The sequence below is a fragment of the Scyliorhinus torazame genome, chromosome 14 (assembly GCF_047496885.1).
Source record: "Scyliorhinus torazame isolate Kashiwa2021f chromosome 14, sScyTor2.1, whole genome shotgun sequence".
Taxonomy (NCBI): domain Eukaryota; kingdom Metazoa; phylum Chordata; class Chondrichthyes; order Carcharhiniformes; family Scyliorhinidae; genus Scyliorhinus; species Scyliorhinus torazame.
This window is the reverse complement of record NC_092720.1, coordinates 190,674,635-190,699,169: the sequence shown is the minus strand read 5'-3', so window position 1 is coordinate 190,699,169 and position 24,535 is coordinate 190,674,635. Positions and strand designations below refer to the sequence as shown.

Below are 24,535 nucleotides of genomic sequence, written 5' to 3'. Positions count from 1 at the left end.
GCGTTCAAAGTCTTTCACTGCATTCAGATTTTGCGCAATGATTCCCAGCTGCCCAAAAGCAGATTCGCCAGCCATGCACCCCCTACCCCCCCCCCCCCTTTGTACAGTACCCCACATTTAAAACGTGGATGCTGTGGTAGTTCACGGAAGGCAGCCTCCACGCTCTGCCCAAGGTGGCAGAGTGGTACCCTTCAAGTCACACATGACCATTGTCTCCTAATGGACAGAGGATGTGGTCCTGTTGGACTATGGCGAGTCAGCATGAAAATTCTCAAAACAGTGAGACTTTTTTCTCTCCATCACGTTATTTTAACAGTTAACAAAAACGTATTGGGAAGGATGTTGTGGCGCCGCTCTGATTTAATTCAGAATGGAACCTATAATTCCAGGAGACTCCAGTGTGATCCGGGAGAGTTGGCAACATGCGCGCTAGAGTCCGGATCAATTTCACGTCCCTGCGATTCATTCACAAAATAAGGCGGCGTCACGTGCTTTGGGTCAGCCAGTTACAGTCGACCGATGTTCACACAGGTCTGCTCTCTGTCACATGAGGTGCCCCGGCCAATCAGGGTGGGTCAGGCCCAGCGGCCCCGCCCTGACCACGCGGCGGTTTGAACGCGCGCGCACCAGAAAGGCAGAGGCGCGCTGACGTCTATTTTGTGCGCGCAGGCGCCCCGCCGGGCTGGGCTGGGAGCAGGAAGAGAGGAAGAGCACGAGAGCTGTGGAACCATGGGGAAGAGGGTGAGTAACCATGGAAACGGGGGTGAGGGCGAGGGGGCAGAGTAGGGAGGGAGCGGGCAGGCCGGGACCGTCACCATGGAGACCCCAAGGGACTCGTCACCTTGGAGACCAGGCCGGGTGCCGCGCTCTCAGTGAGCGTTGTGACAGGACAGAGTAAGTCTCCCCGGCAGCAGCTTCACCAGGCAGAGAAAGGGCATCAGGGAATATATTACAAGCGAGAGGTGAGAAACTGCAGATCAATAATTTAATATACAACTGACAGGTGATAAACTCCAGATCAATATATAAACATACAACTGACAGGGGATAAACTCCAGATCAATATATAAAGATACAACTGACAGGTGATAAACTCCAGATCAATATATAAACATACAACTGACAGGGGATAAACTCCAGATCAATATATAAACATACAACTGACATGTGATAAACTCCAGATCAATATATAAACATACAACTGACAGGTGATAAACTCCAGATCAATATATAAACATACAACTGACAGGTGATAAACTCCACAATCAATATATAAATATACAACTGACAGGTGATAAACCTCAGATCAATATATAAACATACAACTGACAGGTGATAAACTCCAGATCAATATATAAATATACAACTGACAGGTGATAAACTCCAGATCAATATATAAATATACAACTGACAGGTGATAAACTCCAGATCAATATATAAACATACAACTGACAGGTGTTAAACTCCAGATCAATATATAAACATACAACTGACAGGGGATAAACTCCAGATCAATATATAAACATACAACTGACAGGGGATAAACTCCAGATCAATATATAAACATACAACTGACAGGCGATAAACTCCAGATCAATATATAAATATACAACTGACAGGGGATAAACTCCAGATCAATATACAAATATACAACTGACAGGTGATAAACTCCAGATCAATATATAAACATACAACTGACAGGTGATAAACTCCAGATCAATATATAAACATACAACTGACAGGTGATAAACTCCAGATCAATATATAAACATACAACTGACAGGTGATGAACTCCAGATCAATATATAAACATCAACTGACAGGTGATAAACTCCAGGTCAATATACAAATATACAACTGACAGGTGATAAACTCCAGATCAATATATAAACATACAACTGACAGGTGATAAACTCCAGATCAATATATAAACACACAACTGACAGGTGATGAACTCCAGATCAATATATAAACATACAACTGACAGGTGATAAACTCCAGATCAATATATAAACATACAACTGACAGGTGTTAAACTCCAGATTAATATATAAATGTACAACTGGCAGGTGATAAACTCCAGATCAATATATAAATATACAACTGACAGGTGATAAACTCCAGATCAATATATAAATATACAACTGACAGGTGATAAACTCCAGATCAATATGTAAATGTACAACTGGCAGGTGATAAACTCCAGATCAATATATAAATATACAACTGACAGGTGATAAACTCCAGGTCAATATATAAATATACAACTGACAGGTGATAAACTCCAGGTCAATATACAAATATACAACTGACAGGTGATAAACTCCAGGTCAATATACAAATCTACAACTGACAGGTGATAAACTCCAGATCAATATACAAATATACAACTGACAGGTGATAAACTCCAGATCAATATATAAATATACAACTGACAGGTGATAAACTCCAGATCAATATATAAACATACAACTGACAGGTGATAAACTCCAGATCAATATATAAATATACAACTGACAGGTGATAAACTCCAGGTCAATATATAAATATACAACTGACAGGTGATAAACTCCAGGTCAATATATAAACATACAACTGACAGGTGATAAACTCCAGATCAATATATAAATATACAACTGACAGGTGATAAACTCCAGATCAATATACAAATATACAACTGACAGGTGATAAACTCCAGATCAATATATAAATATACAACTGACAGGTGATAAACTCCAGATCAATATATAAACATACAACTGACAGGTGATAAACTCCAGATCAATATATAAATATACAACTGACAGGTGATAAACTCCAGGTCAATATATAAATATACAACTGACAGGTGATAAACTCCAGGTCAATATATAAATATACAACTGACAGGTGATAAACTCCAGGTCAATATATAAACATACAACTGACAGGTGATAAACCTCAGATCAATATATAAATATACAACTGACAGGTGATAAACTCCAGATCAATATATAAATATACAACTGACAGGTGATAAACCTCAGATCAATATATAAATATACAACTGACAGGTGATAAACTCCAGATCAATATATAAATATACAACTGACAGGTGATAAACCTCAGATCAATATATAAATATGTAACTGACAGGTGATAAACTCCAGATCAATATATAAACATACAACTGACAGGTGATAAACTCCAGATCAATATATAAATATACAACTGACAGGTGATAAACTCCAGATCAATATACAAATATACAACTGACAGGTGTTAAACTCCAGATCAATATATAAATATACAACTGACAGGTGATAAACTCCAGATCAATATATAAATATACAACTGACAGGTGATAAACCTCAGATCAATATATAAATATACAACTGACAGGTGATAAACTCCACAATCAATATACAAATATACAACTGACAGGTGATAAACTCCAGATCAATATATAAACATACAACTGACAGGTGTTAAACTCCAGATCAATATATAAACATACAACTGGCAGGTGATAAACTCCAGATCAATATATAAATATACAACTGACAGGTGATAAACTCCAGATCAATATATAAATATACAACTGACAGGTGATAAACTCCACAATCAATATATAAATATACAACTGACAGGTGATAAACCTCAGATCAATATATAAATATACAACTGACAGGTGATAAACTCCAGATCAATATATAAATATACAACTGACAGGTGATAAACTCCAGATCAATATATAAATATACAACTGACAGGGGATAAACTCCAGATCAATATATAAATATACAACTGACAGGTGATAAACTCCAGATCAATATATAAATATACAACTGACAGGTGATAAACTCCAGATCAATATATAAATATACAACTGACAGGTGATAAACTCCAGATCAATATATAAATATACAACTGACAGGTGATAAACTCCACAATCAATATATAAATATACAACTGACAGGTGATAAACCTCAGATCAATATATAAATATACAACTGACAGGTGATAAACTCCAGGTCAATATACAAATATACAACTGACAGGGGATAAACTCCACAATCAATATATAAATATACAACTGACAGGTGATAAACCTCAGATCAATATATAAATATACAACTGACAGGTGATAAACTCCAGATCAATATATAAATATACAACTGACAGGTGATAAACCTCAGATCAATATATAAATATACAACTGACAGGGGATAAACCTCAGATCAATATATAAATATACAACTGACAGGTGATAAACTCCAGATCAATATATAAATATACAACTGACAGGTGATAAACTCCAGATCAATATATAAATATACAACTGACAGGTGATAAACTCCAGATCAATATATAAATATACAACTGACAGGTGATAAACCTCAGATCAATATATAAATATACAACTGACAGGTGATAAACTCCAGATCAATATATAAATATACAACTGACAGGTGATAAACCTCAGATCAATATATAAATATACAACTGACAGGTGATAAACTCCAGATCAATATATAAATATACAACTGACAGGTGATAAACCTCAGATCAATATATAAATATACAACTGACAGGGGATAAACCTCAGATCAATATATAAATATACAACTGACAGGTGATAAACTCCAGATCAATATATAAATATACAACTGACAGGTGATAAACTCCAGATCAATATATAAATATACAACTGACAGGTGATAAACCTCAGATCAATATATAAATATACAACTGACAGGTGATAAACTCCAGATCAATATATAAATATACAACTGACAGGTGATAAACCTCAGATCAATATATAAATATACAACTGACAGGTGATAAACTCCAGATCAATATATAAACATACAACTGACAGGTGATAAACTCCACAATCAATATACAAATATACAACTGACAGGTGATAAACTCCAGATCAATATATAAATATACAACTGACAGGGGATAAACTCCAGATCAATATATAAACATACAACTGACAGGTGATAAACTCCAGATCAATATATAAATATACAACTGACAGGTGATAAACTCCAGGTCAATATATAAATATACAACTGACAGGGGATAAACTCCAGATCAATATATAAACATACAACTGACAGGTGATAAACTCCAGATCAATATATAAATATACAACTGACAGGTGATAAACTCCAGGTCAATATACAAATATACAACTGACAGGTGATAAACTCCAGATCAATATACAAATATACAACTGACAGGTGATAAACTCCAGGTCAATATACAAATATACAACTGACAGGGGATAAACTCCACAATCAATATATAAATATACAACTGACAGGTGATAAACCTCAGATCAATATATAAATATACAACTGACAGGTGATAAACTCCAGATCAATATATAAATATACAACTGACAGGTGATAAACCTCAGATCAATATATAAATATACAACTGACAGGTGATAAACTCCAGATCAATATATAAATATACAACTGACAGGTGATAAACTCCACAATCAATATATAAATATACAACTGACAGGTGATAAACTCCAGATCAATATATAAATATACAACTGACAGGTGATAAACTCCAGGTCAATATAGAAATATACAACTGACAGGTGATAAACTCCAGATCAATATATAAACATACAACTGACAGGTGATAAACTCCACAATCAATATACAAATATACAACTGACGGGTGATAAACTCCAGATCAATATATAAATATACAACTGACAGGGGATAAACTCCAGATCAATATATAAACATACAACTGACAGGTGATAAACTCCAGGTCAATATACAAATATACAACTGACAGGTGATAAACTCCAGATCAATATACAAATATACTACTGACAGGTGATAAACTCCAGATCAATATATAAATATACAACTGACAGGTGATAAACTCCAGATCAATATACAAATATACAACTGACAGGTGATAAACTCCAGATCAATATATAAATATACAACTGACAGGTGATAAACTCCAGATCAATATATAAATATACAACTGACAGGTGATAAACTCCAGATCAATATATAAATATACAACTGACATGTGATAAACTCCAGATCAATATATAAATATACAACTGACAGGTGATAAACTTTGGAATCAATACCCACAGAATGAGACTTTATAATCAATATCTAAGTATCTCAGAGAGAGGGGGAATCTATCATTGATAAATAAATATCCCAAGGGCAGCACGGTGATGCAGTGGGTTAGCCCTGCTGCCTCACAGCGCCGAGGTCCCAGGTTCGATCCCGGCTCTTGGTCACTGTCCGTGTGGAGTTTGCACATTCTCCCCGTGTCTGCCTGGGTTTCGCCCCCACAACCCAAAGATGTGCAGGCAAGTAGATTGGCCACCCTAAATTGTCCCTTAATTTGAAAAAATGAATTGGTTACTCTAAATTTATAAAAATATAAATAAATAAATATCCCACCGAAAGTGTGGGAGAATGACTCTATAATTAATGGAAAATTATGTGACGGGATGAAGATGCTGTTTAAAGAGAGCTGTGAGGATAGATTGATGGATATGTCTGAATGTGTGGGAAAACTGGCAGAGTTGTGGGGAGTCACAAGTTGGAATGGGGAGTTTAGTGACAGCTGTTGTATCGGCCAAGGAAGCTACAATGATTGAGGTGTTTGTCGTATTCGAGGGTGGAGAAGAGGATACAGAACTGGAAGTATCCATGCAGCAATAGCATGGCTCGCCAGATTGCATATACATGAAGGGAAAATATTGGTGATTGTTCTTAGTTTCATAGATAAGGAGGGAAAAAGTTGCTGATTGTATCTCGTCTTGATTTACAGTTTGCTGTCTGTCAGTCACCCTATCTTAACTTCGAAATGTGTCAGCTACCTAAAGAACAACATAAGATCTTAAGAACATTATAAGTCGTCGCGGGAATAGGCCCCTTAAATCTGCTTTTCCCATGCCATTTGTAAGTTGACCTTTCCTGCCTGTCCTCCATACCTCCCACATTGCCCATACGTTTGTCTAATTCAACTTTGAATATGTCGAAAGACGCACCCTCTGAGGAGAGAAATTATTCCTCGCCTCTGTCTGAAATGGGAGACCTCTTATTTTGAAAGTGTGCGTCCTAGTTCTAGATTCTCCCTTGAGCCGACACGTTCCCTCAGCATCCGCCATGTCGAGCCCCCTCAGAATCAAATATGATCTGAAACGCTCGCCTCTCATTCTTCTAAACTCCAATAAGTATAAGCCCAACCTGCTCAACCTTTCCTCATTAGGCAACCCCCTACATCCCAGGAATCAGCCTCGTTAACCTTCTCTGATGCATGTGTATCCGTCCTTCAGTAAGGACACTACTCCAGGTGCAGTTCGCCAATACTCTGTGCTGTTGTAGCAAGAACTCCTGACTTTTTATACTCCATCCCCCGCCTTTGCAATAAAGGTCAACATTCCATTTGCCTTCCTAATTCCTTGCTGCGCTTGAATTGCTGGAGACACATTTTCTTTTGTTTATAGCAACAGAATTGACATTTCCATGATCAAACACACGCACACAAGTTATGGATTATTGAATTATAAAGTCAGTGTATCCAGAGTTCGCCTGGTTCCCTGACAGAAATTCGACCGGCCCCACGGATGCAATGCTTCAGAACTTGTGTTGTACACAATTGGGTAAGTCCGGGGATGGAGGGCAGCACAGTGGCCCAGTGGTTAGCATTGCTGCCTATGGCGCTAAGGACCCGGGTTCGGTCACTGTTTGTGTGGAGTTTGCACTTTCTCCCTGTGTCTGCGTGGGTCTCACCCCCACAACCCAAAGATGTGCAGAATAGGTGGATTGGCCACGCTAAAAGTGCCCCATAATTGGAAAAGAAATAATTGGGTACTCTGAATTTATTTTTTAAAAGTCCGGGGATTGGGGGGGGGTGAAGTTGCTGAGTTACCACCCCCCCTTTAAAAGCCGCAGTCGCCACCCCCTTTCCTCAAGGACACCCCACAGACCAGAATCCATTCAACCTTTCCGATTATCACCCACATTTGTAGCTGACTGCCCATTTGAGAGATCCTTGAGTATTCCCGTCTTTCCTGGACCTCCAATCTCAGCCCACCGTTTGAATATCTCTGGGTCGGTGGGCTGAGTTGTTGCATGTTTCGCAGGCCTTTGCCTCCTCTGGACCCTCTTTTTTTTAAAGATTTCAGGGTTTTGAAGGAGCTTCCTAAAGGATAGAGAGAGTGGGGGAGAGGTCTGAGGAGGAAATTCCAAAGCTTCGGGTTGAGGCAGCTGAAGGAACGGTCGAGAATGGTGGGGCGAACAAAATCTGGGATTGTCAAGAGGCCGGAATTGTGGAGGAGGGAGCGCAGAGATATGGGGGGGCTGTTGGGGGTGGGCTGGAGGTATTGAAAGAAATAAGAAGGGAGCAAAGCCATGGAGGGGTCTGCATATGAGGATGGAAATGATAAACCCCGGATGGGATTATCCGGTCCATCCCACCGGTGGGACTTTCCAGTCCCACCCAAGTGCGGATTCCCCGGCAGCAGGGCGGGCATGTCACACAAGATGTCATAGACATTAGGACCAATGGAAAGATACCTGTACCCCTGGATAACATGCTGAGGCGGAGTGGGGGGAGGGGTCTGGAAATATCACACCGTCATCTTTGACATTGATTGGATGGGAGCAGCAGATTTATTCCTGGTTTGTTTTTTTTTAAATCCCACAGTGAGTCCCCGGGCGTGTGAACTGGTGTGGTACACCACCCTATTGTATAGGTAATGCTGGATCTCCTGTTTTGCTGTAAGCATGATGTTATAAATCGAGTAGCACCCAACCCTGAGGTGGGCATGATGAAACCCATCAGCTTCTGATCACCAGACCGACTCCGTTCTTCCTCGCCTGCGAGACACAGCAAACGGCAACGCAAAGCGGCGACAACAGGCTGGTGGCCGAGGACGAACGAAGAATCTCCGAGGTGGTTGGCCCCCCCCACCCCACCCCAGCGAGGATCACCCATGCAACCCCACCCACCCCGGAGAGGATCAACATTGATGCCGAGCGAGTTGCCAGCCGAACAATTCGGCTACCCACCCCCTCCCTGCACCCCCCAACCTGCTCAATCACTCTGCTTTCCTCCCCCCTCACCCTACCCCTCTTCGTGCAAGTCCACCACTGTAGAATCGGAGCACGGCAAATCTGGGACTCTCCGTCCAAACTGAATTTGACCCCGCAAGCAAAGCAGGAAGCCATTAGAGCAGGAGAGCCTGACTCTGCAGACGGATTGCAATTTAAGGAAAATAAATAAAGCAGTGTGACGGAGGCTGGCTCATGCTCCAAACAATCAGCGCAAGACATTTCCTGACCGGGGAGTCTACCCGAAAGTGACACATTTCCTTTTAGCCGAGGGTGAGTAGCTAACACTCAAAAGGCTGCCAAAGTACAGAAAGCAAAGTCAGCTCTCTGAACGTGCACACAAAGGAGACCGAGGAGGAGGAGGAGGAAAAATTGGGAATAACTAGGAATCCAGGCAAGATCTCTGATAATTCTTCTGGAATAACGCAGTGCAGACCTGAGGGTTCGAGCGGCCCTCCTCTGCTTCACACTTGGTGCCATACCCCCCACCCTGGCGGCCCCCTCCGAGGACGAAATGGGCAGATAGGATCGAAACCCCCGCTGCTCCTGGTAGGGCTGTGCTTTTATTTCATCAACATAATGCTTGTTAGAAAGTTTTCCGGTATACAAAACTATACTTGTTACAGTGCGAAGGAGTGCCCCCTTAGACATGGCCGCGTGGAATGTGGGTGGAGAGTGTCTGTGTTCAGGAAGAGTATTCATAACGAAACCAATCTGTCATTATTTATTTTATTTTTTGTCAAAAATTCACCTTTTTTAGCTTCTAGTTTCAACAGGTTTTTTTCTGAGTCCAGAATGTCCTCAATTGTCCTTTTTTTTCATATTTGTGTGTCCGTGGCAGATTCAAGGCTGCTACAGTGGGAGACCTCGTAACCTCCTGGGTTTTCTTTTCCCTATGCTCTTGGAAAGGTGCCATTTTGTACCATTTGCTCTTTATTACAGTCTACAGCCCTGGGAGGGCTAGCCAAAGTATTACTGTTCCAAGTTTCTGGCCTTTTCTTTGTTAAACCCAAGTTCCCTCTCAAGTTTGCAGTCTGTTTCCTAAAAAGGTAACATGTTGGTTGTTTTGCCGTTTCCAGCTGGGGCTGGCCTGGCAGGATTGGGTGAGGGTTCTAGGTCTTCCTATCTACAGCAGGTAACTTGTAGGGTGTCCTATCTGCTCGGCTGAGCTGCTCCGATTTGCCGCTGTGCTTCCTGTCCCGTCTTCCCTCTGTCCCAGTCCAGACCTGCTTCCCACCCCATACTCCTTTCTCCACGCTGTGCGAGTGCAAATGTATGTGTGTGCACACGTGTGCATATTGTTGCGTATATGCACATCTGTGTGAGTGTTTGTGTATGTGTGCCCGCTTTTGCCATTCTTTCACCCACAGGAACTACATATCAGTTTAGCTGCCTTCTCGAATGGTGCAGACCGTGTGGAAGAGCTGGGCAGTCTTGCAGCACAGCAGACACGTGGTCACAGCACAGCCTTGATAACGGTGATTCAGCATCTTGTGCCTCCCACTGTGAGGCATTTGTTAGATTCCAGCCGAGGGGTTTGGAGCTTGGGTCTTCTGAGGAATATTCCTTTCAGTACCTGGGGGTTCAAGAGTAGAAAATGTTTGGGAGGGTCATGGCAAGTAAGAAATACACACAGGCTGAAATCGAAGTCAAAATAATTAGTATGTTTCAAAGAAACACCTGCATTTCTCTTGTGCGTTGATCTCTCAAGGTATCCCTGAAGCGCTTTACAGCTATTCACATCTCTTTGAAGTGTAGTCACTGATGTTATGTAGAAAATTGCAGCATCTAATTTGGGCACAGAAAGCTCCCAGAAACGGCAATGTATTAATGACCAAGTAATGATCAGGGAGGCACGGTGGCACAGTGGTTAGCACTACTACCCCACAGCTCCAGGGTTCATTTCTAGCCTCGGGTGACTGTGTGGAGTTTGCGCTTTCTCCCCGTGTCTGCGTGGGTTTCCTCTGGGTGCTCCAGTTTCCTCCCACAGACCAAAGATTTGCAGGTTAGGTGGATTGGCCACGCTAAATTGCCCCTTAGTGTCCAGAGGTGGGGTTACTGAGTTACGGGGATAGGTTGGAAGCGTGGGCTTAAGTAAGGTACTGTTTCCAAGGACTGGTGCAGACCCAATGGGCCAAATGGCCTCCATCTGCACTGTAAATTCTATGATTCTAGGTAATCTATTTCATTACTAATATATATATATATTTTAATATAAATTTAGAGCACCCAATTCATTTTCTTTTCCAATTAAGAGGCAATTTAGCATGGCCAATCCATCTAGCCTGCACATCTTTGGGTTGTGGGGGTGAAACCCACGCAAACACGGGTAGAATGTGCAAACTCCGCACGGACAGTGACCCAGAGCCGGGATCGAACCTGGGACCTAGGCGCCATGAGGCTGCAGGGCTAACCCACTGCTCCACCGTGCTGCCCTGCGCCACCTTTCTGCCCTTTCATTAATAATATGCCAGAACCCCGAGGACAGCTGCATTTCGAAACAGGGTTGTAGGAACCTTTACGCCCAGCAGCTGTACTAATTCTGAATAATGGATACCTGGGAGTGAGTTACAGACTGGAATCTAATCGAGGGGTTCAGATCGTTTATATATAGAATAATGGATACCTGGGAGTGAGTTACAGACTGGAATCTAATCGAGGGGTTCAGATGGTTTATATATAGAATAATGGGTACAAAGAACAAAGAAATGTACAGCACAGGAACAGGCCCTTCGGCCCTCCAAGCCCGTGCCGACCATGCTGCCTGACTAAACTACAATCTTCTACACTTCCTGGGTCCGTATCCCTCTATTCCCATCCTATCCATGTATTTGTCAAGATGCCCCTTAAATGTCACTATCGTCCCTGCTTCCACCACCTCCTCCGGCAGCGAGTTCCAGGCACCCACTACCCCCTGCGTAAAAAACTTGTCTCGTACATCTGCTCTAAACCTTGCCCCTCTCACCTTAAACCTATGTCCCCTAGTAATTGACCCCTCTACCCTGGGGAAAAGCCTCTGACTATCCACTCTGTCTATGCCCCTCATAATTTTGTAGACCTCTATCAGGTCTCCCCTCAACCTCCTTCGTTCCAGTGAGAACAAACCGAGTTTATTTAACCGCTCCTCATAGCTAATGCCCTCCATACCAGGCAACATTCTGGTAAATCTCTTCTGCACCCTCTCTAAAGCCTCCACATCCTTCTGGTAGTGTGGCGACCAGAATTGAACACTATACTCCAAGTGTGGCCTAATTAAGGTTCTATACAGCTGCAACATGACTTGCCAATTCTTATACTCAATGCCCCGGCCAATGAAGGCAAGCATGCCGTATGCCTTCTTGACTACCTTCTCCACCTGTGTTGCCCATTTCAATGACCTGTGGACCTGTACCCCTAGATCTCTTTGACTTTCAATACTCTTGAGGGTTCTACCATTCACTGTATATTCCCTACCTGCATTAGACCTTCCAAAATGCATTACCTCACATTTGTCCGGATTAAACTCCATCTGCCATCTCTCCGCCCAAGTCTCCAAACAATCTAAATCCTGCTGTATCCTCTGACAGTCCTCATCGCTATCCGCAATTCCACCAACCTTTGTGTCGTCTGCAAACTTACTAATCAGACCAGTTACATTTTCCTCCAAATCATTTATATATACTACAAAGAGCAAAGGTCCCAGCACTGATCCCTGTGGAGTATGGAGTTGATGTGCCTCATGACCAACCTCTCAAAGCACTTCATTACGATCAACGTCAGGGCCACCGGACGGTAGTCATTGAGGCACATTGCCTGGTTCTTCTTTGGCATCTGTATGATGGTGGTCTTCTTGAAGCGGCGGAAGGCGACGGGCCCAGATGGGGTCCCTGGTCGTGCACTCAGATCCTGCGCTGACCAGCTGTTAGATGTGTTCGCGGGCATCTTCAACCTCTGCCTCACCTGGGAGTGAGTTACAGACTGGAATCTAATCGAGGGGTTCAGATGGTTTATATATAGAATAATGGATACCTGGGAGTGAGTTACAGACTGGAATCTAATCGAGGGGTTCAGATGGTTTATATATAGAATAATGGATACCTGGGAGTGAGTTACAGACTGGAATCTAATCGAGGGGTTCAGATGGTTTATATATAGAATAATGGATACCTGGGAGTGAGTTACAGACTGGAATCTAATTGAGGGGTTCAGATGGTTTATATAGAGAATAATGGATACCCGGGAATGAGTTACAGACTGGAATCTAATCGAGGGGTTCAGATGGTTTATATATAGAGTAATGGATAATTGGGAATGAGTTACAGACTGTAATCTAATTGAGGATTTAGAGGGTTTATATATAGAATAATGGATACATGGGAGTGAGTTACAGACTGGAATCTAATCGAGGGGTTCAGATGGTTTATATATAGAATAATGGACACCCGGAAGTGAGTTACAGACTTGAATCTAATCGAGGGGTTCGCAATTTGATGAACCCCAACGTAGATTTGAACTGTCGCTCGATGATTTTGTTGGACCACATTCTGCAGCCTTGTCCTTCTTTCTGGTTGCTGTCTGCTTGTGTGCCGCCCTCCTCCGTGTTGTTGTTGATTGCTGCCATTTGTTGCAACAATTGGCAACTGTCCTTTGGCTCATTGTTTTTCGCTGATAAGCAGGAAACACATGGCCAATGCTTGGGATTTGAACCGTAAACAGGAAATGCATAACGGCTCCGTTGTCACCTATGACCTGCAAAGACAGGTGAGGATTTCAGGAGAGGAAACATTCCAGGGAACTGACGAGCAAGGAAGCAGTTCATCAGAGATGGTGGGGAAGAGTCGGAGAGGGAACAAACGCAGCTGCCGGTCTTATCACCAGGGTTGAACGATCTGCGGACTGCTTCATAGCATAACAGGAAGCTTAGCTGATAACAATGAGGCAAGAGAAAGACAGTTTATTCATTCAAAGAAATACATAAAGTACGTAGATTGGCTGTAAGGATTTGGGTAAAAGGGAGATGACGGGGGCTGTAGAGCAGTACGAGTTACAGAGAATTATTATTTATTTATTTATTTTTGAAAATAATTTTTATTAAAGTTTTCACAAAATATCAACAACAAATTGTAAAAGGAACCCAGTAGAATTAAGTACAAAACAAAACAAAACAACCCCATACCCCCCATACATAAATAATAAATTAACACCCCGAATTAACACATAGCAAATATATACACCCCTCAGATCCCCCAGTATAGACAAACAAAGAACGCTTGCCACCGCCGAAAAAACATGCACCGATCCCCTTAAGGCAAATTTCACCATCTCCAATTTAATAAACCCCGCCATATTGTTGATCCAGGATTCCACGCTTGGAGGCCTCGCGTCCTTCCACTGAAGAAGAATCCTTCGCTGGGCTAACAAATGCCAGAATTCCGGCTTCTTTCGCCTCCTGCACTCCCGGCTCCCCTGCAACCCCAAATATTGCGAGCCCCCAGCCCGGTTTGACCCTGGATCCTACCACCCTGGACACCGTCCTCGCTACGCCCTTCCAAAATTTCTTCCAGCGCTGGGCATGCCCAGAACATATGGGTGTGATTTGCTGGGCTCCCTGAGCATCTAACACACCTGTCCTCACCCCCAAAGAACCGGCTCATCCTTGTCCAGGTCATGTGTGCCCTGTACAGCACCTTAAACTGTATGAGGCCGAGCCTCGCGCACGAAGAGGAAGAGTTCACCCTCCCTAGGGCAACTGCCCACATCCCCTCCTCGATCTCCTCCCCCAACTCCTCCTCCCACTTACCTTTCAGCTCCTCCACCGAGGCCTCCTCCTCCTGCATCATCTGGTATGTTGCCGAGATCTTCCCTCTCCAACCCACACCCCAGAGAGCACCCTGTCCTGTACCGTGCATGGCAGCAGCAGCGGGAATTCCACCACTTGCCGCCTGGTAAACACCCTTACCTGTAGATACCGAAAGGTGTTCTCCGGGGGGAGCCCATACTTCTCCTCCAGCTCACGCAGGCTCGCAAACTTCCCATCCACAAACAGGTCCCCTAACCTTCTTATCCCTGCCCTGTGCCACCCCGAAACGCTTTGGGGTCCACACCGAGGCCCCCACTTGCCCCCCCTGTGCTGCCTCCACTGCCCCCAGATTTTGAGGGTAGCCGCCACCACCGGGCTGGTGGTATACCTCATTGGAGGGAGCGGCAGCGTTGCCATTGCCAGCGCCTCCAGACTCGTACCCTCACAGGACGCCGTCTCCAGCCTCTTCCATGCTGCCCCCTCCCCCTCCATCACCAACTTGCGCACCATCGCCGCATTGGCGGCCCAGTGGTACCCACAGAAGTTGGGCAGCGCCAGCCCCCCCCATCCCTACTCCGCTCCAGGAACACTCTTCTCACCCTCGGAGTCCCTCGCGCCCACACAAAGCCGTTATGCTCCTGTTGACCCGCCTAAAGAAGGCTTTTGGGATAAGAATGGGGAGGCACTGGAACAGGAACAAAATCCTTGGGAGCACCGTCATCTTGACTGACTGCACCCTACCCGCCAGGGACAGCGGCAACGCGTCCCACCTCTGAAACTCCTCCTCCATTTGCTCCACCAGCCTCATTAAATTAAGTCTATGCAGGGTCCCCCAGCTCCTGGCCACCTGGACCCCCAAATACCTGAAGGTCCTCTCCGCCCTTCTTAGTGGGAGCTCGCCAATCCCCCTCTCCTGGTCCCCTGGGTGAACCACGAACAACTCGCTTTTCCCCATGTTGAGCTTGTACCCTGAGAAATCCCCGAACTCCCTGAGGATCCTCATTACCTCTCTATGCTTCCCCGGACCCGCTTCCTCACCTCCTTGTCCGCCAACAGCCACACTTCCAAGCGCCACAACGGGCGCTGGTCCCTCTCCTGCCCCAGCTCTAGGTCTACCCAATGCGGGGCGTGATCCGAAATGGCTATCGCCGAGTACTCGGTATCCTCTACTCTCGCTATCAGCGCCCTGCTCATAACAAAAAAAGTCGATCCGGGAATAGGCCTTATGAACGTGCGAGAAGAATGAAAATTCCCTAGCCCCCGGCCGTGCAAATCTCCAAGGGTCCACCCCTCCCATCTGGTCCATAAACCCTCTCAGCACTTTAGCCGCCGCCGGCCTCCTACCCGTCCTAGACCTGGAGCAGTCCAGTGCCAGATCCAACACCGTGTTAAAGTCCCCCCCCCCATTATCAGGCTCCCCCACTTCCAAGTCCGGGATTCGACCCAACATGTGCCGCATAAAACCCACATCGTCCCAATTCGGGGCGTACACGTTGACCAGCAGCCCCTAGCAGCTTACCACTTACCATTATGTATCTGCCGCCATTGTCTGTCACAATGCTCGACGCCTCGAATGACACCCTCTTTCCCACCAAGTTTGCCACCCCCCGGTTTTTGGCATCCAGCCCCGAATGAAACACCTGACCTACCCACCCCTTCCTCAATCTTACCTGGTCTGCCACCTTCAGGTGTGTCTCCTGGAGCATGACCACATCCGCCTTCAGCCCCTTCAAGTGTGGGCCCGCTTAAAGGCCCGTTCAGTCCCCTTACGTTCCAGGTTATCAGCCGGATAAGGGGGCTACCCGCCCCCCTCCCCTGTCGACTAGCCATAACCCCTTCTCGGCCAGCCACGCGCCCGCACCCCACGCCCGGCCCGTTCCCCACGGCGGCAGACCTCCGTCCCAACCCCCTCTACTCGCTCCAGCTCCCCCTTGACCATACCAGCAGCAACCCGGTACCCCCCGACCCCCCCACTCCCCAGCCCCCTCCAGCTAGGACCCCTCCTAGCTGCTTTGCTCCCCCCATTGCACTCCCGCAAGTCAGCTGACTCCTGCTGACCCCGACCACTCCCGCAGCTGAAGATGGTTGGGCCTGGGACACTACCCTATGGAACTCATGAAGTGATGTCCCGTGATTGAGGTGACTGACCTCCAACTAGCCCAACCATCTTCCTTTGTGCTAGATATGACTCCAACCACCAGAGCCAAAAGGAGACTCCCTACCTAGACTGACACTTCAATGCAGTAATGACGGAGGGCGGCACTTTCAGATAACATATTAAACCGAGGCCGCTTCTGCCCCCGAGGGTGAATGGAAAAGCTTCCATAGCCATATTTCGTAGCCGAACAGAAGGGGTGGGGGTTCTCCTTGAACAATATTTATCCCTCCACCAACATCCTTTACTTTTTTTAAAATGCTGTTTTGTGGAATCTTTCTGTGCGCAAATTGGCTGCTGTGTTTTTAAAAATTTATTCAAGGGATGTGGGCGTCATTGGCATGGCCAGAATTTGTTGCCCACCCCTAATTGCCCTTGAACTGTGAGTGGCTTGTTGAGCAGCGTTGCTGCAGGCCTGAAATCACATGTAGGCCAGACCGGATAAGGGGTGGCAGATTTCCTTCCCAAAAGAACATCAGTGAACCAGATGTTTTTATAACAACAATCAATGATCATTGAAATTACTGAAACTAGCTTTCAGCTTCCAAATTTATTCACAGGATTTAAATTCCACCCGTGAACCCAGAGCCTGGGCCTCTGGTTTACTCGTCTAGGTAAAGGTCTAGGTCACTATTGTCCCAGGTGATCATCGGTTGCTTTCCCCTTTGAGGGGCGAGCTAATTGGTGGGAATTTAACCTTTTAAAAAAAATTTAGAGTACCCAATTCATTTTTTCCAATTAAGGGGCAATTATATGGCCAATCCACCTCGCCTGCACATCTTTGGGTTGTGGGGAGGAAACCCACGCAAACACGGGGAGAATGTGCAAACTCCACACGGACAGTGACCCAGAGCCGGGATCGAACCTGGGACCTCAGCGCCGTGAGGCTATCCTCTCTGCCACCGTGCTGCCTGGTGGGGATTTAACCTGAGGATCGCCACACCTCAAGCGAGGGGGCAAGGTTGAGAAGGCAGGACTTTCATGAATAACCTCAGCCGGTACGGGAATTGAACCTGCGCTGCTGGCCTCACTCTGCATCACGAACCAGCTGTCTAGCCAACTGAGCTAAACCAGCCCCCTTTTACGGATGACCAGTCTAGCAACATTACCACCACGCCACCATCTCCCCATTGCTAAATTACAACAGTGACTTTTAGAAAAAGGTACTTCATTGCCTGTAGATGCAGCAGCTGTTAATGTTGTTTGTAGTGCTGGGACGATCACCTCTGGGCTGTGTGTAATAGCAGAAAGGTTCAGTCGTAGTTCCCACAGCAGTCACGGTACAGGGGCCATTGTGCTCAACTCCTCCTCTGAGTTAATGTGTAAAGGAGTTGGACTTTCAGTCCTGCACCTGCTGACCAGGACACAAAGGTCTACCAATTGCAAACTGATCAGTCATCTTTGCTTGGATGAGTCAGACTGCACCTAAAAAAGACTGTACGAAAGCCTACTGCAAGTTTATATCTCCAAAGAAAAGTAGAACAGCTGGGTGAGTGCAGTTATTTTTCTATTATATATTCTATAATAAGGATCAGAAAAGAAGGGCCCTAGTTAATATTAGTTAATACTGGTTGATGACAGTTAATATTATTTTATATGAAGGGATTAATTTAAGTTAAAGTGGTATGACATGAGGGGCAGCACGGTAGCATTGTGGATACCACAATTGCTTCACAGCTCCAGGGTCCCAGGTTCGATTCCGGCTTGGATCACTGTCTGTGCGCAGTCTGCACGTTCTCCCCGTGTGTGCGTGGGTTTCCTCCGGGTGCTCCGGTTTCCTCCCACAGTCCAAAGATGTGCAGGTTAGGTGTATTGGCAATGCTAAATTACCCTTAGTGTCCGCAAATGATTAGGTCGGGTTACGGGGATAGGGTGGAAGTATGGGGATAGGGTGGAGGTACGCGCTTAGGTCGGGTGATCTTTCCAAGGGCAGGTGCAGACTTGATGGGCCGAATGGCCTCCTTCTGCACTGTAAATTCTATGAAGCTGTGATCTGCTCTTCTTGCTCCATGTGGGAGACCAGGAACTTTTCCAGTTCCCAGGACCAGCATCTGTGTGGGAAGTGTCTCCAGCTGCAGCTCCTGGAAGTCCAAGTTTCGGAGCTGCAGCAGCGCCTGGGGACACTGTGGAGCATCCGCCAGGCGGAGAATATCGTGGGTGGCACGTAAAGAGAGGTGGTCACACTGTAGGCTCAGACTCCACAGGCAGGAAGGGAAGGACCACCAGACAGAGCAAGAAGGTTAGGCAGACAGTGCAGGAATCTCCTGCGCTATTCCCCTGCAAAACAAATATACCTTTTTGGATACTGGCCACTCGGGGGGATAGCAGCAGCAATCAAGTCTGTGCCACTACAGTTGGCTTTGCTGGGCAGCAGGGAGGAAAAGGACAAAGTGATCTGCAGTGGTGGGTGATTCAACAGTGAGGAGAACTGACAGGCGATTCTGTGGCTGCGAGCACAACTTCAGATTGGATGTTGACTCCATGGTGCCAGGGTCAAGGATGTCACAGAGCGGCTACATGGCATTCTGAAAGGGGAGGGTGAGCAGCCAGAGGTCATAGTACATGTTGGTACACATGACGTAGGTAGAAAGGGGGATGAGGTCCTGCAAAGTGAATTTAGGGAGTTAGGCCGAAGGTTAAAAATACGACTTCTAATGTTGTGATATCAGGATTACTTCCTGTGCCACGGGCGAGTGAGTATAGAAATAGGAGGATAGGTCAGATAAACGTGTGGCTCGAGGGATGGTGCAGGAGGGAGGGCGCAGGAGGGAGGGCTTTAGATACTTGGATCATTGGGATTACTTCTGGGGCTGACGGGACCTGTACAAACGGGATGGGTTGCACCTAAATTGGAGGGGGACAAATATCCTTGCAGGGAGGTTTGTTCATGCTACTAGGCATGGTTTAAACTAATCTGAAAGGGGGGTGGGATCTAATGTACAGTGCAGTGGGTGAGAAAATGGAGTCAAATATAGAGGATAAAGTAGGAAAGTCAAGTGGGCAGAGCAGACAGCGGTATGAGAAGGCAAATGGGAGGACTGGTAGCTAAACTGCATTTATTTCAATGCAAGGAGCCTGACGGGTAAGACTGATGGACTCAGAGTGTTGACCAGCAAATGGAATTATGACATTATTGCAATCGTAGAAAAGAAGGGAAGGACTGGAAGCTGAACGTCCCAGGGTATAGAAGTTTCACGCATGTTGGAGGGGGAGGCAAAAGAGGAGGAGGAATTGAATTATTGATTAGAGAGAACATCACGGCAGTACTTACGGATGATATCTCAGTAGGTTCCTTAAATTGAGCCACATTAGGAACAAAAAGGGGGCGATCACATTGATGGGTGTGTACTATAGGTCCCCAATAGAAGGGCAGATATATAGGCAAACCTCTTGAGAATTATAAGAACATTTGGATAATAATAGTAGGGAATTTCAAGTTCCCCAAATATTAACTGGGATAGTCAAAGTGTGAAAGGCTTAGAGGGGGCTTGTCTTACAAATTTGATTGAATTTTTTGAGGAGGTGACTAGGTGTTTAGATGAGGGTAGTGCGGTTGATGTAGTTTACATGGACTTTAGTAAGGTTTTTGACAAGGTTCCACATGGGAGGCTGATGAGAGCCCATTGGATCCAGGGCAATTTAGCAAATTGGATCCAAAACTGGCTTTGTGATAGGAAGTAGAGGGTGATGGTTGAAGGTTGTTTTTCTGTTTTAAAAAAACATTTAGAGTACCCAATTCATTTTTTCCAATTAAGGGGCAATTTTAGCATGAGGGCAGCACGGTGGCGCAGTGGTTAGCATTGCCGCCTCACGGTGTCGAGGTCCCAGGTTCGATCCCAGCTCTGGGTCACTGTCTGTGTGGAGTTTGCACATTCTCCCCGTGTTTACGTGGGTTTCGCCACCCTTTCACTGTGCCCATCAGTCGCAGGAATCTGCGGCAGGGAACCAAGGTAACTACCTCCTTGTGTTGTTTGCATGTAGGAAATGAATCATTCAGCCCCTTGGGGTCATCCTCCTGTCCCAGCCGCACCCTGGTACTGTGTTTTGATAAGCAAGATATATGTTCCCCAGGCCTTTCTGCCAGCTGTGGCGTGGGGGCAGTCTGGAGAAGGAGTGGCTGCTTTCCTCACTCCCTCGCTGTGCATGGGCAGGCGCAGGGGAGAGCATGGCAGGAGGGAGGCAAGACTTCCGAATCCTCAGGCTTGGGTTGACCACCCCCTCCCACCTCGTCCCAGCATGTTTCACTGGAATGCCACCAGGGCTCAAAGGGTTAAATCACAAGGCCGGGTTGCATACTCTGTGATTATATTCTCTTCGATGTGGTAAATTATGGGTGATGTAATTAAGCTGTTTAAGATAATTAAAGCGTTTGATAGGGCGGATAGAGAGAAACTATTCTTTCCTGAGGTAGTCCAGGACGAAGAGGGAGAAGAGAAGTTAAGAGGAGGCAGGAGACTTGACCGAAGTATTCAATATCATGATGGGCCTGGGCAGCCCACATCAGGCCTGGACAGCATAGATCGGGAGAAGTTGTTCCCGTGCACCTAGAACGTGAGGGCACAGGTTGAAAGTATTTGGTAAAAGGAGCAGAGGTGATCGGAGGAAACATTTTTTTTTTAGAAACACAGTAAGTGGTTTGGGTCTGGAATGCATTGCCTGAGAATGTGGAGGAGGACGGTTCAATCGAAGCATTCAAAAGGGAATCTGAAAAGGAAGGCTGTATGGGGAGAAAGCGGGGAAATGACCGTAAGTGAATTGCACATTGGGAGAGCCAGTGCAGACAGGATGGACTGAACGTCGTCCTCGTGCGCTGTAACGGTTCTGTCATTAGAAAGAATTCCAGGTCCAAGTTGGGTGAATTGAGTTACGGTGTGGATTAGACACGAATGACGGAAAAGGCTCGAGAGGCTGAATGGCCTCCTGCTACTCCAAGGAACTCCTCAGAAACATCTGGTCACATACTGGCCCTCCTCTGTTTTATTACAAAGGATTTGTACAATGACCACAAACTATTAGAAATTAAGCACATATGGTTGCCCTTATGTTGTTGGCAGCTCATCCACTGGAGCAATTAATAGCTCTTTTTTTTTACCGCTCTCAGAATGATTATCTCCGAGACAATTGTGCCATTTAAAGAGGAATACTTTTTTTCAAATGCAATGACCGACTTTTGAGCTCGACAGTCACTTGTAATGTATTCCACACCCATTTAACCCTTTCCAGTTCCTCCGACCTTCTTTCCCCTCTTTCTATCTTATACCTTGTTGCTGATTTCCCCAAAGCACGAATAGATGCCAGTCAGCCTCTACTGCCTCACCCGCTGTCCCCACCTTCATATGTGGGCTTTAAATCGTGGGTAGGAGGGGCAACATAGCGGCGCAGTGGTTAGCATTGCTGCCTCACGGCGCCGTGGTCCCAGGTTCGATCCCGCCTCTGTGTCACTGTCCATGTGGAGTTTGCACATTCTCCCCGTGTTTGCGTGGGTTTCGCCCCCACAACCTAATCCCATCCTAATTCCATAGCCTTCCATGGCCTTGTCCCCTCTCCCCCCTATTTCCGTCAATGTGCTTGACTAGCGACTGACCACTGAAGTGGTCTGGCAAGCCACGCAATTGAACCGAATCGCTACAGAAAGGTCAAAAAGAAATAAAGCCCTCCCCATGTTTGCGTGGGTTTCGCCCCCACAACCCAAAGATGTGCAGGCTAGGTGGATTGGCCACGCTAAATTGCCCTTTAATTGGAAAAAATGAATTAGGCACTCTAAAATTTATATTTAAAAAAAAATTGTAGGTAGGGGACAGTTGTACAAGCCCGATCCTGCCCTGGCCCAATGCCACCCACCTCCCAAAGAGGGCTACTGGACTGCGGGTCAGGCCAAGCCTCTTTAGGCAGCAACTTCCAAACCCGCGACCACTACCATCGAGAAGGACAAGAGCAGCAGATACCTAGGAACATCACCACCTGTGAAGTTCCCCTTCAAGTCACTCACCGTTCTGACTTAGAACTATATCACCATCCCTTCACTGTCGCTGGGTCAAAATCCTGGAACTCCCTCCCTAACAGCCCTGTGGTTGTGCCTGCACCACAGGGACAGCAGTGGTCCAAGAAGGCAGTTCACCACCACCTTCTCGAGGGCAGTTTGGGATGGGTAATAAATGCTGGCCTACCCATGAATGAATTGTTTTTTAAAAAAAATTCAAATCTGCGATCTCTTGACTTGCACCCACTACGGATTTACTCATGTAACTATTGAACGTTACAACCACAGTTTTGCATGTCCCACGTGTTCTCGCAGCCCTGCCCCAGGATGGCTGGTTTATGCAGTTCCTTCTATGACTGTGCGGTTAGTGACACGAGGGTGGTCTAAGGCTGGGAGGGGGGGGAAGAGAGAGCGAGAGAGAGATCCTTGTGTTCAAATCCCGCCGTTGCCTCACCCGTCCCCACCTCTGCGGCCTGCAGCCTCTATAACCCTCCAAAAACATTGCGCTACTCCAGTCCCGGCTTCTTAATACATCCCCTACTTTCTTCCCTGCCTTCAGCAGTCTAGCGCTCGGGCCCTGGAAGTACATCTGTGAAAACCCCCGCCTCCCTCATCTCCCCTTAAAGCCTGCCCCTCTGACCAAACTTTCAGTGTCCTGTCCTCATGGAGTGGGGGCAGTCGGTGAACAAGGGGAGCAGACATCAGTCTTTACCTCAGATTTAGATTTATTCACCAAGTGAAACATTACTTGCGTATAGGCCCTAACTCTAACTCTCAAAAAAAATGCAGCGTCAGTAAGTGTCATAGATACATGCAAAAATCCTATTCAGGAGTAGATCATGCAGCTCCTCGGGCCTGCTTGGCCATTCGGTGAAATCATAGCTGACCAGATTGTAGCTTCAACTCCACATTCCCGCCTACCCTGATAACCCGTCACTCCCCCAGTTTATCAGTAATCTGCCTTAAAAATATTGAGTCTGCTCCCGCTGGCTTTCGAGAAAGAGCTCCAGAGACTCACGGCCCTCTGAGTGAAACAATTTCTCCTCATCTCTGTCTTTAATGGGTGACCCCTAATTGTGAAACAGTGACACCATAGTTCTAGATTCTCCCCTAAGAAGAAACATCCACCCTGCCAAGACCCCTCAGGAACTCACTTGTTTCAATCGAGTCCCCTCACTCTTCTGCGATTCAGTGGGTAGAAGCCTAGCCTGTTCTACCGTTCCTCAGAAGACAACCCTCCCCCATTCCGAGGGTCAGTGCAGACTCGATGTGCTCCGTCGGCACTGGAGTGACTCTATGATTAGTTGAGTCTACCTTCTCTGAACTGCTTTAAAATGTGTCCCCTTTACTCTTTTGATAAATTAAGCAAATGAGAGGGGGTGACAGCCTCTGGTGGGGCAAATATGTCTCTTTATATGAGCTCACCTGTCTAAAGTGTTTGTGACAGCTCTCTTTCCCCCCCCCCCCCTCCCCCCCCCCACACACACACACACACACACACACACACAGACAGGGAG

The 24,535-nt window shown here is 45.8% G+C and overlaps 1 protein-coding gene across 4 annotated transcripts in view; it reads left to right on the top strand.

Annotated features, from left to right (window-relative positions):
- Positions 1-650: 650 nt before the first annotated feature.
- The window catches only part of mgat1a (alpha-1,3-mannosyl-glycoprotein 2-beta-N-acetylglucosaminyltransferase a), an 85,821-nt gene continuing 61,936 nt past the window's right edge, over positions 651-24,535 (top strand). Inside the window, exons 1-2 of one of the 4 annotated variants that reach the window (XM_072475351.1) lie at positions 651-741; positions 8,698-9,653. The gene's annotated coding sequence lies outside the window, so the exon portion shown is untranslated. Of the gene's footprint in view, positions 742-7,547; positions 7,652-8,697; positions 9,654-18,396; positions 18,528-24,535 lie in introns of those variants that run through there. The other 3 variants (XM_072475352.1, XM_072475354.1, XM_072475353.1) reach the window with 3 other exon arrangements.